The sequence below is a fragment of the Pelobates fuscus genome, chromosome 11, assembly GCF_036172605.1.
Source record: "Pelobates fuscus isolate aPelFus1 chromosome 11, aPelFus1.pri, whole genome shotgun sequence".
Taxonomy (NCBI): domain Eukaryota; kingdom Metazoa; phylum Chordata; class Amphibia; order Anura; family Pelobatidae; genus Pelobates; species Pelobates fuscus.
The window spans coordinates 24,283,574-24,299,365 of NC_086327.1; positions in this window are offsets into that span (position 1 = coordinate 24,283,574).

The window sequence follows — 15,792 nt, forward strand, 5'->3', positions numbered from 1 at the left end:
GAGTAGATGGAAGACGGCGAGACCCCAACCAAGCTGCGGCGGTTCGTGGGGTCTGTGGTGGTTATGCTGTCTAGTGGAGTGCTTGGAGCCCTCGGAAAGCACAAGGCGCATCCGTCGGCGGAGGTACCCAGCCCGGGTACAGGAAGTTCCGTTACAGAGACTGCTAGGGCGGTCTTATGCATCGGGTCGTTGTGGTAGTGTCCAGCATTCAGAGATCCATGGAATCCCCTGAAGGGAGGGTACCGGGCACCCGGTGGAAGTTTTGGCCCTTGGAACCTGACCATTACAAAGGCTATCCTAACACTGGTTAACTGGTTATTGATCTCAGCGTCATGGATCTATCTGTCTTTGGGCCTAGTTCCCTTCCTAACCTGGCCTGTGGGTCGTGGGGTCGGTCCATGCAACTATCAGGGCCTTCTGACATTGTAGCATTCAAGCAGCCTTGACTAATAAGTCTTGGGAGTAGTGTAGTGTAACCAGTAACAAAACCATGAACACATAAGTGTACATAAAGAAAAACATTTATATAACTAAGTCCTGTTGCTCAGAAAGTTTGAACTCGGAAGTAAAACACACAATGGGAATTGGTTTGGTTGTGATTGATGACTACAGGTCGCCTTGTATCAAGAATTTTATTTTTCCCCAGTAAGTTTGTATGGTGGGGCACATCCACCAGATGTGCCTCGGTGTGCCTTGAGTCTGTCCGCATCTCCAGCACGTGTCTGATGAGTTGGGGAAGAAACGGTAGATCCGTGTTGGTGTATAATGCCAGTGTGCAATACGTTTGTAATTACCCTCATGGTTGCTGTTGCTTATGGATGGTTTGAATATGTTAACAAAAACACGTGTCCAGTCTTGTCGTGTTAGGGAAATGCTGAGTTCCTCTTTCCAGTGCTTGACAAAGTCTGGTAGGGAAGAGTCTGGTTGGTTTTGTAAGAGTTTATATAGATAGGACAGGTGTTTGGACTTGATAGTGTGGTGTTAGCATGTTGATTTCAACGAAGTGAGTGTTCTGTTGCCCTGTATTAGATCAGGGGTGGAGGAGATGAAATTAGTTAGTTGAGTGTATTAAAACTGGTGAATAGTAGTTTGTTGGACTACCGGTATGAGATCCTGTAAGGGTTTCATGCCATTTTCATTCAGTAAAGCTCCCAATTGGAGATGTTGGGCGGGGGCTGCAAATTTTTGAAAGGCTGTATGTTGGGCTCCTGGTGGGAAGAGTGGAATAGTTATGGTTGGGTATAGGGGTGAAGGAAAAGGGGACAGCTTAGGAGCTTGTCTGAGCTTGGTCCACTGTCGTAAAGTGGGAGTTATGGTGGGGTGAGGATTGTGGTTTGGTACCATGAATTTGTTACCCGATTTATGCCATGGTACCTTGTGAAGAAGAATCATAAATAAGAGGAATGCCAGCTACAGCCATTGTATGTGGTTTTGAGGTTTTGACCATTCATAAATTCTGGTGAGTATAATGGCCTTGTGGTATGTTTCTATGTCAGATAGGCTTAGGTCGCCTTGTGTCTTGTGGCGTGTTAGAGTCTTGTATTGGAGTCTGGGGTGTTTGTTCGCCCAGAGGAAGGAAGAATCAAGAATATGTCTGGCATTTGGTGGAATCATCTGAGTGAGTTGTGTAGATAAGAATTGGTCAATTTAATTTTGGGGGGAGGGGGGTTCTCTGAGAGTATAGACGCCTGAGTTGTAGGAATGGAATGCCTGTAGTGTGTCTGGGAGAAGGTGGGATTCCTCCCCAGAGGGTTTTTTAATCTTTGCAATGAATGTGTTTTTTCATGCTATGTTGTAGAGCTTTAGCAAGCATGCGGCAATATTTCCCACCTTGTGAGAAGTAGGAGTGTTAGGATAGTAAAAGTTTGCGTTTAATGTAGGAATTAAGTCATTGTTGCAGTGTGGACCATTTGTCCGTGAGTTCTTTATACACGTCGAGAAAGATGTGTTGTTTGAGCGAAATACATAATAATTTGAGTCTGTGTGTATATGTGTATTTGTGTGTCTGTCATGGTATGTATGTGTATCTGTCAGTGTATGTGTGAGTGTTTAGGTAAGCAGCCACCCTCTAATCGCACGGGTGTTTTGGTGTTTTTACTCATTTTTCCCCCCATGCCGTGTTGGTCTCCCCACGGCTGTGTCACGTATTCATCCGCTTATAAAAATGTGGTTAATGGCATTTACTGTCCACACAGGAAAAGTTGTGCCGAGCAGCAACCAAATCCACAGAAGGGTTAATGCTGAGCAGCAATTATGCAAATGGGACCTGGTAACTGCCTTTGGGGTCAAAGGCCGGTTACAGCCTATCAGATCTAGAGGGGGGTTATTTAGGCCCAGTTCTCATCCTGCTCAGTGCCCTGTCGTGGTTTCCCTTGTGGTTGTCCAAGAGTGCGTTATTGATTCTGGTTATTTGACTTTGGCATTGTTTTTGACTTTCCTGTTTTCTGGCATCCCTGACACCTGGCTTTTCCTTATCGTTGTGTCTCTTTCTGTATCCCTTGACCTCGGCCATTCCTGACTATTCTTTGGTACGTTAGTCCGGCCCTCCTAAGGTCCGATATACGTTACCTATCAGTCCTCTCTGTTACACAATTCTACATGCTGGATCATTCTGTAATCCTGACAGGCTGGCTGCATCTCAAGCTTGATGATGTAAGCCAAGCCAATGCTTTCCCATAGGAAGGTATTGGGAGGCTGTGGGAGAAATCCCTCTGCCCATGCTTTTGGAGGGGCTTGCTGGCCTACCTCTTGCCTCAGGACTATGGCCCCTCTGATGGACCTTGGCCAATGTACTTTAAAAAGGCTTGTGCCTTTTGACTTAGCCGGTTCGGTATATGGGATTCACCGAACAGATTCATACACAAATTAACTACCGAACAGCCAGACCACCCAGCAGAGTTGTGTGCTGCCTATTGACTCTTTTGATCCCTATCAACACCTAAGCGCAACATTCTAAGTGGTCGGCTGGGTGGTCGTCGTTCGAATGTGTGAACACGTGACGATGACCATCTTTAGCCGCGAACACGTACATCAGTGTTTGGTCGTCGAGTGCATGGAATCGGACACTCAACCGCGCGAACACCGCCAGGACTTCCATCTTTTCGTACGTTCGGCTGGATTCACATGAGAAGAGCGGCATTCGGTGGGACCAAGCTCCCGAATGAGGGACACAGATTGAGAGCACGTACGAACAGTTTCATTCGTATATATTGTTGTATTGTAAACTCCGAAAAGAGACCGACCGCACAGCCTGATTTCATGGAACTCTTTTGGGTAGGAGCCTCATGTGCGGCCAGTCAAATTATGACCTTCATGGAAATCCCGAACCGCTGAACCGATCTGGGTGATTTTTGGATATGTTGGTCTCCCAGATCGGGGCTTTCAGGGGATGTGACTGTTGTGGGGTTTCCCTGTGTTTTGGGGTTACTTTCGGGAGGTTGTTAGAATATATGTTTTCTGTGTCTGCAGGTAATTGAGTTTAGTACAGTTCCTGAAACAATTATCTCTCAGGCACAGGGGAGGGATTACCCTGTTTTGTGTGGGAGTGTCCTGGACCTGAGAGTCAATGTAAGTAAAGTGCGTATTTTGTCATAGTCCCCTCTCAGGTCCAGTGGGGACTTGTTCTACCTTTCATGAAGTCTTGGCTCATGTTTGGGGGATTAGATAACTACCTACACTCTGGGGATTGTTATAATCACTATACTCCCCAGAGTAAAATCACTAAGCTCTTGTAAGAGCTTGTTCCTGTTCCTGCTCTCTGGACTACGAGAGGTCTACCTACTGGAAGCTGGATCCAGGTCTTGGGTCCAGGATTGGCAGGGGCACCCAGTCGGTACGTCACAGATGCTATTGCACATGAGCTGCAAAACAGAGAACCAATTATCATCTCCTCAAAGAGGTGCATTTAATCAGTGCTTCTCTATGGGAAAAGTTCAGCGCCTCCATGCAGAGTGTGGAGACGCTGAATGCAGGTGCTTACACAGTGCACCACTGAGATAGGAAGCGCTTTAGTGGCCGTCTGAATGACTACCACTAGAGGTGTCACTAGGCAGCCATGTAAACTGCTTTTTCTCTGAAAAGGCAGTGTTTACATTGAAACGCCTGCAGGGACAGGCTGTAGACACCTGAACCACTACATTAAAGGGACACTATAGTCACCGGAACAACTACAGCTTATTGTATTTGTTCTGGTGAGTAGAATCATTCCCTGCAGGCTTTTTGCAGTAAACACTGTATTTTCAGAGAAAACGCAAAGTTTACATTACAGCAGGGTCGGACTGGGAATGAAAACCAGCCCCATAGCATTGCGTCGTCATACAAGCCTCATCGCACTGCGTCATTATACCAGCACAACAACATTATTTTCTTGTTCATAAAAGGTAAAACCATGCATTTTAAAGCACATTTGAAAAGTGAATTATTTGTAGATAAGACAGATATGAAAGCTTATATGACTTTTTATATAAAGAGCTAATTACAGTGGAAAGTTGTAAACGTGGAGCAATCCTCATGAGTAGTACATTTATTGCTATGGTGATTAGACTACATTTAGAACTTTCTCTTAATGGGGATTTCTGTCTAGGATCAGGGAGGGCTGCAGATGTCCAGCTCAGGGATACTAGGTAATGATCCTGTCACCCTCTAGCACAATTTACCTCTCTCCCATTATCATAGTCTGTGCCTCTTCCCATGTTAAATAGCATAGTCCCTGTGCCTCCCATGCCCAGCATTAGGGTTCCCTGAACCCCAACCTCACATCAGAGTCCCTGCCTCCCCTTCTCATTATCAGGGTCCTTGTCCCAAACACCATTTTAAGAACCCCTGTGTCCCCCATGCCTAATATCACAGTTCTAGTAACCCCATTTCAGAGTCAGGGCTCCATTTGCCTCCAATTCTCATTATCAACATCCTTGTCCCTGTGACCACCATAACCAATATAGGAGTGCCTGTGCCCCCCAATGCCCAGTATCAGGGTCTCTACCCCCCTATGCCCAATATCATGATCTTTGTGCCCATCCATGACCAGTATCATACCACTAAATGCTATTCATACTAATGCTGTGGGGTATTTCATTACTTTTCCTTTGTTTTTTATTGACAGTGTGCAGTACCTAGATGACTAACTGTGACCCAGTGGTATTCTTATATGAAGCTTGTAATGTTAGCATGACTATACTTCTAATCATAATTATATCACATGTCTACCGTATTTCACATTCTGACCGCGTCACATCCTCTGACAAATTATTCTTCTAGACATGTTTGACTTACTTGATGACCTCTTGTATTACTTTAAAAGAAAAAAATGTGCTGTTGTTTTCTAAATGTCAACATTTGCCTACCATTGCTGTTGTGGCAATGTAGGCGCTTATGTACTTTCAGCACAACCAGAACAAAGAATGTTTTTATTTTTTTTTAAATGTCTCCTCTATGAGGAGATGCTGATTGACCAGGGCTGTGTTTGACTTGTGCTGGCTCTACCCCAGTCTTAGCCAATCCTATGGGAAAGCATTGTGATTAGCTCAGAACAACACTTCTGATGATGTCAGCCAAGCAGGCAGATCAAGGGAAAGGCAGCAGCTGCAGACTTAAACAAAAGTAAGATTTTAGTATATCTATGGGGACCAGGAGGGTCTAAATGATGGTTTTAACACTATAGGGTAACCTTTAAGCTTTGTGGTCCTGGTGACTAAAGTGTCCCTTTAAGAATTTTATTTTGGAGTTGTGGGGATATTTATGGGATAATAATAGTAAACAGTTGAGAATTGCCCACTATTTCAATTCTCATATCCCAAAGATCGTTATCATGTAAGTGAAATGTATTCCATATAAATAAAATCACAATTTGTTATAAAAATACTGTAGATACAATTTATTGTGACAAATTAAATAATAATATGTAACATAATAATCAATGAATATTTTGTATAACATAGTATGTAATACAATGGCAATACACATTCCAATGGTTAACACAGTCAATTGTCAAGACAAGATTTATGACGGTGCTTCACAGAGAACGAAAGTGAAAGTTTCACACACAGAAAAGCTTTCTTTCACACAGCTTGCAGCGTAAGGCCATAAAATTTTAGCTAGCATTTAGAATAACCCTTTCAATGCTGGCTAGACTCCTAGGTAATTAAGACCTATTCTCATGTAATTTAATAAAATAACACCTAAACCAGCTCATTAGTCATTTCCTGGAACCATCCAATAAGAGTAATCTACCATGTTCTATAAGCAGAATTTTAACTTGCTTAAACAGATATTTTATCTTATTTTAGAGCAAATCAATACACCTGGATAAATATCACGATATGCTAACCTTATACAATTTAGAAAGTAAAATTAATTACTAATCTTCTCTGTCACTAATGTCTAGGTTTAGAATTATTTCTATTCCATTAACATCTAGGCAGAGCATCCATCCCCCTGTCTCATTTCTTATCACTTGGTTTGTTTATACAAAGCATTCCTTAGCTCAGGCTATGTGGTTAGTGTTTAGTTACAAAAGGGAAATTATGTGTCTCTTTGTTAGCTTGAAATCCAAAATGGAGTCTTCTCTGTTCTGAGTGATTCAGGCAATATACACTTTTAATTTCTATCATAGCACAAAATGTCTGCCGATATAAATATTCTGAGAGTGGAAAATAAAGCCGCCTAATTTATAAAAAAATAAAAAAAAAAACCTGGTTTCTAACATTTAACAAAGTAAATTTGTCAAGCACTGGCTTAGTCTATTCCAACAGGATTTCAGTCACATCTAATACATGCCAAAAGGCAGGCCTGTCTATTTTCTTGTCTTCAAAGTGGTCTTTGTTTCCCTAATATATGTATCTATAATTGTATAATGTTAAACAGGGCATCTCCATACAGTGGCGTACACACAACACATGGCGGCGGGCACCTGGTCGCAGGGCTGCGACCCCTGCGACCGCGGTATGTACGCCAGTGCATGCAGATACACATACACTTAAAGGACCACTATAGGCACTCAGATCACTTAAGCTCAATGAAGTGGTCTGGGTGCCAGGTCCCTCTAGTTTTAACCCTGCACGTCATATTCCGGCTCCGGCATCACTGCGGTGTGCGCGAGGGAACTGGGCAGAGAGCGCCCAGGGGAGAATGCTTCCTCGCTCGCCCACCCGGTGACACCACTGCCAGCTTCGGGGGGCCCTGAGGTGGCCAGCTCCTGGGCCCCCCAGGAGAAGAGGCTGGCAAACTGGAGTACATACCGTGTCATAGGGCGGCTGGGCCCCCTGTTGGGCCGGGCCCGGTTGCAGGGGTCGTAGTATGTACGCCAGTGTCTCCATAGGTCAGGGGTTTAGTACTAGGAGTTACGCTGCAGAGCCCAAAAGTAGAGGAGCAAATTCTAATGCTGCACTACCTTTAATATTCACCAGGTGTTACTAATTCTTTTCATAAAGTAGCTGCACAAAATAACATTACACTGTGTGAAATGTGAATCATGAGCTGGATCCTGTAATTTTAATTATAATAAACAACAGATTAGTCAGCATAACTGTGTGATTCAGAGATGGTTTTAGGAAACACCCTTTATATTCACACATCATTGCCAAAACACAATTAGCTTTACATTTAGAAATAATGAATCTGTATACAGAATGCCAGAGGAAGGTGATGACTAAACATCTCAAATATTTGCAAAACAAGTTTAGAAAGGATTGTCCGTACGATGGCTCTAACAAACATCTTGAATGTATCAGAAAGTAATTTTCATCATGAGAAAGAGATAGCAACGTCCATCAATAGGTGTCATATCATAGGAAGTCTCTTAATGGAACACTCCAAGCAACATAACTACTACAGCTCACTCCATGCACCACAACCACTACATCTCACTCTGGTGCCCCACTATTGTAAGAAGACAAACCATTTTAGAACAGTTTGATGACTTACATGGAGTTTGCTCAGTGTTGCTCCTTACCTCCTCTCTGCAGTCAGGAGGCATGGAAGCTCCCGCTTAGAAGTTTCTGACAGTTCTCCTGAGTTAAGTACCAACTCATTGGCTGAGAGTGACCACTGACTGATCTCCACCAATGAGCTAAGTGGGCTTACCTGAGACAGAGAGCTTCTGGCTTTCTATAGTGGAGGCAGGAAAGGGCGTCAAGCGGTCCTCTGGTTTGAATACTTTCATTGGGGGAGTGTCAGGGAACTCCTGACACCATAACCACTACAGTGCACTTGGATTGATCCTTTAAAGTGACTTGGGGCACATCAATATGCCATGGCACATTGTTCAAAATCCACTTTTCTAGGGCACCTGGAACCCTCAAACTGGCCTTCAATATAACATTCACTTTGTATTTACAATAATTCTCACTATAGTGAATAACCCTGATTGTCTTCAGACATGTAACAAGTTGAATGCAATTCTTAAGTGTGTTTTTAAAATAAATATATTTCAGCATTTAAATTACAGTTCCCACCTGCTAATTAATGAAAACTAGTGAGTTTACCTAAAAGTTTACACTTCAAACGTTTCATTACCTTACTAGGAAGATTAGCACATGTTAACACACCACACCTAGCCTTGTATCATTCCACCTCCATCCACAAACACACACTCTTTTATCTAGTGGTACATGTCTTCTTTGATACCCACTCGCTGATACAAATACACCTAATCCTAGGTTTTAATATATATATATCACAAGCATAGTTTTGTAAGATTATTTTTTTTTAAAATGTGCATTCTTTACCTTGCCTATCTAGCTACCTATGATGTACGTGTTTGCTTCCTGTGTTCTAAAAACCACAGCTTTATCTCTTCCACAACCAGTATCCCTTTCTATTTAATTAGAAGTAGATGCTAGTCTCGCAGCTGCCTTTAAAAAGTGCTGTATATGGACGTGATGGTTAGGCTCAGCATGTGTCTGCCTGTTTGTAAAGGCTCTATAATAGAAAGATAAGAAAAGGCTCTTACAAGTTGCTAAGTAAATCTTTTCCTCCCAAAGCTGGCATCGGGGGTATAAATGCCAGTCAGAGTAATGAACATGTGTGTTGAATTTCCTCACACATTTTCATCCGATCGTCTTTACACGCATGAATCACATCAAACGACATGGTCATTCTGTGTGAATTTAGTGAATTTTCTTTACTACAAATCTGTAGCTTCTGCGAGGACAAGGGATTGGCAGGGACTTCTCATGCTAAACTGGTCCTTCCATTGTTCTCAACAGGAGCACAAAAGTTTGATTTTATTAAGGCACGGAGGCTCCTATTATGCTGCACTCTTTCTTTATTTCCCTCAGCAGCAAAATTTATAACATTAAAAAATCATCAAACCACATGTATATAACATCAGAGGTCAATCTTCCTAGTAACCAGAACAGCCAGTTAGCATCCAGTCCTTGGCATAATAGGCAATAACCATTAGATCACTTCCTCTTTCTTTGCTGCTCCCTCAGTTAAGTACACTGCTCCCATGATTTTCTTAACTGTGGGATATTGATCTAATACCGTTTACATTATCGTTGTAGTTTTGTTTACTTATCGTTTTAATTTTCCATTTTAATTTATTTACTGTTATTTCACTGTTATTTATTAATTTCTTTCACATTTATATTTATCCAAGTATTGTTAATTCAATAATTGCTCTCCTTGTGTTTACCTTTGCCTCCTGGCCCCTTTAGGTCATGGGTTGTCAACCTTTTAATACCTACCGCCCACTTTTGTATCTTTGTTGATGGTAAACTTTCCTTACGCACACCAGTGCCACAGTATTTTTCGAAAGGAGGTTTGTTTTTTTAAATATGTACTTTAATTTATCTATTTTTTTTTTTATTTTGTCTTCGACTTTTTTCTGTGTTTCTGTGAGGTGCTGTGTATGTATGTGGAGTGTGCTGTGTGTGTGTTTGTGTGTGAAGGGTGTGGTGTGTGTGTGAGGGGAGCAGTGTCTTTGTAAGGGGTGCTGTGTGTGGGGGGTGCTGTATGTGTGAAGGGGCAGTGTGTGTGGGGGACACTGTGGGGTAGTGTGTGAAGGGTGCAGTGTGTCAGGGGGGCAGTCTGTGTGTGTGTGTGAGGGGTGTTTGTGTGTGAAGGGTGCATTGGGTCTATGCTGTGTGTAGGTGGGTGAGATGTGAAAATCTATCTTAATGTCTCCCCCTTCCTTCTTCTAACCTTTTACCAGGGAGGGGGACATAATGCTGCAAGCCCTGTTGGTCCAGTGATTACATGTTCACTTTGACTCTCCTGTCCTCCTGCGAGCACAGCACTGTGTCGTAGAGTTGCCATGGTAATGCACGGCAACGCTCTGACCAGACTGCTCACAGGAAGAACACAGAGCTTCCCAGGCCCTTACTTCCCTCTGCTGGAACTAAGTGCCAGCGAGCTGGTGAGGGAAATCTTTGATCTCCTCACCAGCCCAAGAGGGCTTACAGCAAGGCAGGCTCTGCATGGGCCAGTAGGGGAGATGAAAGGATCTCCCCTGCCGGCCACTAGTTGGCGGTAAGGACCAGGTTGACTATCCCTGCTTTAGGTAAACCCTTTGGAGGCTGAGGGGGGTCTCATCTTATTTATTCTGTGTCACCTTCCTAACAGTTAATTTTCCATTTGCGTTTTCTGTAGTTTTTCCTGTTCGTGAGTCCACATTAATTCTAATTCCCGCGAATGATCTTCGCCGTTTGCCCCCGTTCAGTAGTTTACTTCCTTTCGTGGGTTTCTGTCAAGATCCACGAATCGCGCGGTTCGGTAATTTTTACCGTTCATTTCTTCAACTTTACTCCCAATTCACAATCCTACTGAAGATGGACAATGTTTCAGCAGTCAGATACATCAACTATCTAGGAGGCACGAGGTCTAAAGTCCTGGTGAACATGGCAGCGATTTTTGGCAATATTGCCTTATGCATATCCCTGGCCTCTTCAACACCACTGCAGATTGGTACTGCCGTCATCTCAAAGACTTCAGCGATTGGCGTCTGGACTGTTTAATATTCCAAAAAATCACAGACCCGTTGGGAATAGATCTCTTCGCCTCTCATCTGAATGCAGAAATTCCTTATTTTTTCATCTAGAGATCAGACCCGAATGCGCCGGCAACAAACGCCTTTTCCCAAGATTGGTCTTCGGAAACTAACTACTAGATATGTGCAATTTGTTTAGTTCCGAATGCAAATTCGGCCAAATTTCAGAAATTCGGACATTGGCATGCTTCCGCATGTCCGAAGTGCGAATTTCGGAATGCGGAACCGAATTGAATTGCCAAAGTGCCGAATTTTGGAAGTGCTGAAGTGCTTCAGAATTCTGAAAAGTGGCAAAACAGGAGAGGGTTGGGGTAGGGTTAGTGGTTGGGATAGAGATATGGTTAGTGGTTGGAGTAGGGTAACCCTAACCCTATTCCTAACCATACTCCTAACCCTACCCCTACCCATAAACCTACTCCTAAACCAACCCTACCCCTACTCTTAACCCTACCCTAACCCTACTCCTAAACCAACCCTACCCTTAACCTAACTCTACACTTACCCAAAGTGCCGAACCGAACCAAAGTTTCGAAGTGCCAAAGTCCAGAATTTTGGAATGACGAACCGAATATTTTTCCCATGCACATCACTACTAACTACGCCTTTCTCCTGTTTGCACTGACTCCTCGCTGCCTGCTGCAGCTACGTCGCCAACAGGGCGTGCTGGTGCTTGTGACCCCCCATGGCCGTCACAACCGGGGTTTCCTCATCTGTTGGAGATGGCAGTAGATTTTCCTTGCCTTCTTCCGTTGTACGATTCTCTCCTCCAAGACCCAGATGGTCAGTTTCACCCACTGATCCTCCAGGGCCTTCTACGTCTTGTGGTGTGGCTGATTTCAGGGGACCTTGGTCAATCCCGGGAGTTCCGCAATCTACTCTCAGACTTCTCGAGAATGCATGGGCACCCAGCACGAGACAAGCTTAAAAGTCTGCTTGGAATGCATGGAATGGTTGGTGCCTGGCAAGAGATTTGGATCATCTATCGGCTCCTTTAACATCCATTTTACATTTTATGACTTCTCTTTTTGAACCAGGGAAAGCATATCGCACGGTCAACCTATACTGTTCTGCGCTTAACGAAGGACATCAAGGCATTGAGGGTATTCCTATTGGATGACATTGCTTTGTCCTTTGTCTGTCGCCTCCTTCGCAGAGTGCATTTTTCTTGTCCTCCTTTGCCTCGTTACTCTTCTCTCTGGACTGTTTCTTTTGTCCTTAACTTTCTGTAGTCATGGCCAGACAATGTATTGCTGTCCCTCAAACAACTTTCCTCAAAATTGGTCATGCTTTTTTGCCTCATATCATGCAACAGAGTCTGATGTGCATGCTCTTGACACAGACGCCCGTTCTTTTACTCCAGAAGGAGTCCCTTTTGACATATCTAGAAGGACCAAGACTACTTCCAAGTCTGTTCTCTACCTAGTTTTCCCGGAGAGACCTCTCCTCTGCCCAATGTCATGTTTACGGGAATATGAAAGTTATACTGTTTCCTACGGAATCCTCTGAAACACCAGCTGTTCATCTCCTTCTGCAAGCCACACCTTCCAGTATCCTCTCCTTCGTTGGCCCGCTAGGTTGAATGGATTATGACTCTAGCCAGCATCGATACTTCAGTATTCTCTCCACATTCGGTACGTGGTGCTATGGCTTCTAAAGCTTCTGAAGTAGGCTGCCGTTTAGAAGATATTTTGCGAGCTGCCGACTGGTCATCCGAATCTACGTTTCAAGATTTTTATTTTAAACCGATTCAACATTTTGCTAGAACTGTCATTTCACAGCTTTAAACTAGCTAAAAGGAGCCTCCATGTCTTAATAAAATTACCAGATTTTACTATTTTATAACGTAAAGTTGGGATAAAGTCAGAGGCGAGTTTTATCCCTCCCGCCAGGGCCGGACTGGGAATTAAAAGCAGCCCTGGAAAAAAATATTTACCAGCCCCATAATGCGTCACGCCAGCATAGTGTGCAGATACAGAGTTAGAAAAGAGAACTTAAAATTAAAAATTATTACTCCAACGTAAAAAAAGCACTCATAGGCTTCAAAATAAACAAAAGTGCTGATTTATTTTAAGCAGATGTGCATGTAGTCAATGTTTCAGTCCAACTACCTTGACATATTAAGGAAAGCTTGGTAATGGGACTGAAATGGTGAGTGTTTCCTGTTCTCCAGTTTGCTCTTGACTCCGGCTTGTGTTTTCGTTTATTCTGACTTCTGGCTTCCTCTGACCCTTGGCTTCCCACGACTATTCTCCTGCTTTATCCGTTTCTGTACCGCGACTCGGGATTCCTGCACAGCCCCTGTGCACCGACTCACAGGCCAGGTGAATTCTTGCCTGACCACCTCGGACTGTGTTTTCTTGTAAGGGTGAGCATACATCTCTGCCTGCCGGACTCCCAACCCAGGTAAGCCCTGACAGGGGGGGGAACTTGTAGATTAAAGAAAAAATCCATGCACAATAACCACTACTGCTCTGTGTAGTGGTTATGGTGCAAGGAGTGCCGGGACCCCCTCAAAGAGTAAGTAGTCAAACCATTTAAGAACAGTTTGACAACTTACCTGTAGTCTGCTGGGATATGGGGCTGTAGTAGGGTATAGGAGCAGTGGTGCAATGTGTGAGGGGTGCAGTGTGTGTGAAAGGTTCAGTGTGGTGTGTGGGGGAAATTTGTGTATGGGGGGGCTGTGAATGTGTGTGTGAGGGGCAATGTGTGCATGGGGGCAGTGTGTGAATGTGTATGGTGTGTGTGTGGGGGCAGTGTGTCTATGGGCTAGAGTTCACTCTCAACACTGTGACCACCAGGAATTCATGGTGGTCGCAGTGGTGAGAGTGAACTCTAGCCCATAGCTCCAGGGCTAGAGTTCACTCTCGTGAGAGCCGGAGCATTGCCGTGGTAACCGCAGCAACGCTCTGTGCTCGTGTGAGAAGGACGCAGAGGAGCCGGCTGCCTGCATGGTGCCTGTGGAATGGGGAGGGAGATCGGCTGGCAGGGGAGAGCCTCGTGGGGGCTCCTTCCCAGTCTCTCTCTTCCCCCTCTGCCTTTCTCCCCCTCCCCTTGTGTCTCTCTCCTTTCTCCCTCTTCCCCTCTGTCTCTTTCTCCCCCCTTTCCCTGTGTCTCTCTCTCTCCCCCACATCTCTCTTCCCCCTCTGTCTCTTTCTCCCCCCTTTCCCTGTGTGTCTCTCTCTCTCCCCCACATATCTCTTCCCCTCTGTCTCTCTCCCCCTCTGTCTCTTTTTCCTCCCTCCACCATCTCTCTATTCCCCCCTTTTCTCCCTCTGTGTCTCACTCTGTCGCTTTCCCCCCTCTGTTTTATTTCCCCCCTCCCATTTACCTGCGAGTAGTGAGTAGGCTGGCCGCATTGCACGCTGGAGCAGCAGGACCGGGTGGCACTCCTGTCAGGCTGTCACTAATGCTGACTCGCTGGGGGCAGAAGGAGGAGGGAGGGGAATTGTGGGAACCGCGAGGGAGCATGGTACAGAGAAATGCTCCTCCCTCCTCCTTCTACCCTCAGCGAGTCAGCATTAGTGAAAGTCTGACAGGAGTGCCGCCCGGTCCGGCGGCTCCAGCGTGCAATGCGGCCTGCCGGCCCCCTCAGAGTGTGTGCCACCGGACCGGCCACCCGGTGGCACATACATTCTCAGCGCAGCCCCTAGGTCCCGCGGCCACCAGGAAATCTCCCGGTATCCCGGTGGGCCAGTTCGGCCCTGCCTCCCGCCCTTCCCAGATGACATAATGGCTGGGTAAGTTGTTGCTTCGCGGTAAGTCTCAATGATGCATATTAAGTCTATACAGGTTCTATTGTATGTGGGTTAATCCTTTACAAATGTTTTGAATATTATTATATGATATATATACTATGATTGATGTATATTTTGCAGTAAATTACGATGCATACATCCTGTTATGACTTGGATATTACCATATTGTTTCTATCTTACAGCGTAACTTTGAGGTTACGTTGATGATTCCATACTGACTGCTTGTTGTGGATTTGTTTTCTTCATGGTTCTGGATGTTCTGTTTCTCTTCAGGATTGCAAGAAAGAGGACTGAATGCTGATTGGCTGTTCCGGTTACTATGAAGATTGACCTCTGATGTTAAATACATGTTTTTTGATGATTTTTTAATGTTATATTTCTTTGCTGCTGAGGGAAATAAAGAAAGAGTGCAGCATAATAGGAGCCTCCGTGTCATTAATAAAATCATGACTTTACATCATGAAATAGTAAAATCTGGTCATTTATACATGCCTTCCAACTGTACCAGTTTAGACAGGGCAGGTAAATTTTGAGGTCCTGTCTCACTACCCCAGTTTTGTTCCATGGTGTCCCACATCTGAAGGCACCAGGAAAATGTCTAATCATTTCATATTAGTAGCCAAAATATCAACAAGAAGTTAGTATTGTAATTAAACGACATGCGTAGATATGTGAGTCACCCTAAAAAAGTTTATATGACAATTGCACAGTTTTCACTATGGTTAAAAAGGGCAGCAAACTTCCTTAACCAAATCACACATTACTACCCTAAGCATAATTCTTCTCAACACCATAATGATGGGATTTACTTGTATCCCATGAAATATGGGCTACAGCATCATAACCCAAGTAACCCAAGGCAGTGGGATATCAGTCACAAATCTTGACTGCCCCACTAGACATTTGGGTGATAGCCTTGTAATGTCATATATTGTCATCAGTACTGGATAGGAACCCATGTTCCTCCCTATGTGGCCTTTCTATGCTATCTTGCTCTGTGACTCCAGAGGAAATCCCTAAAATATACAGCCCACTAGTGAGAGTGCTCAC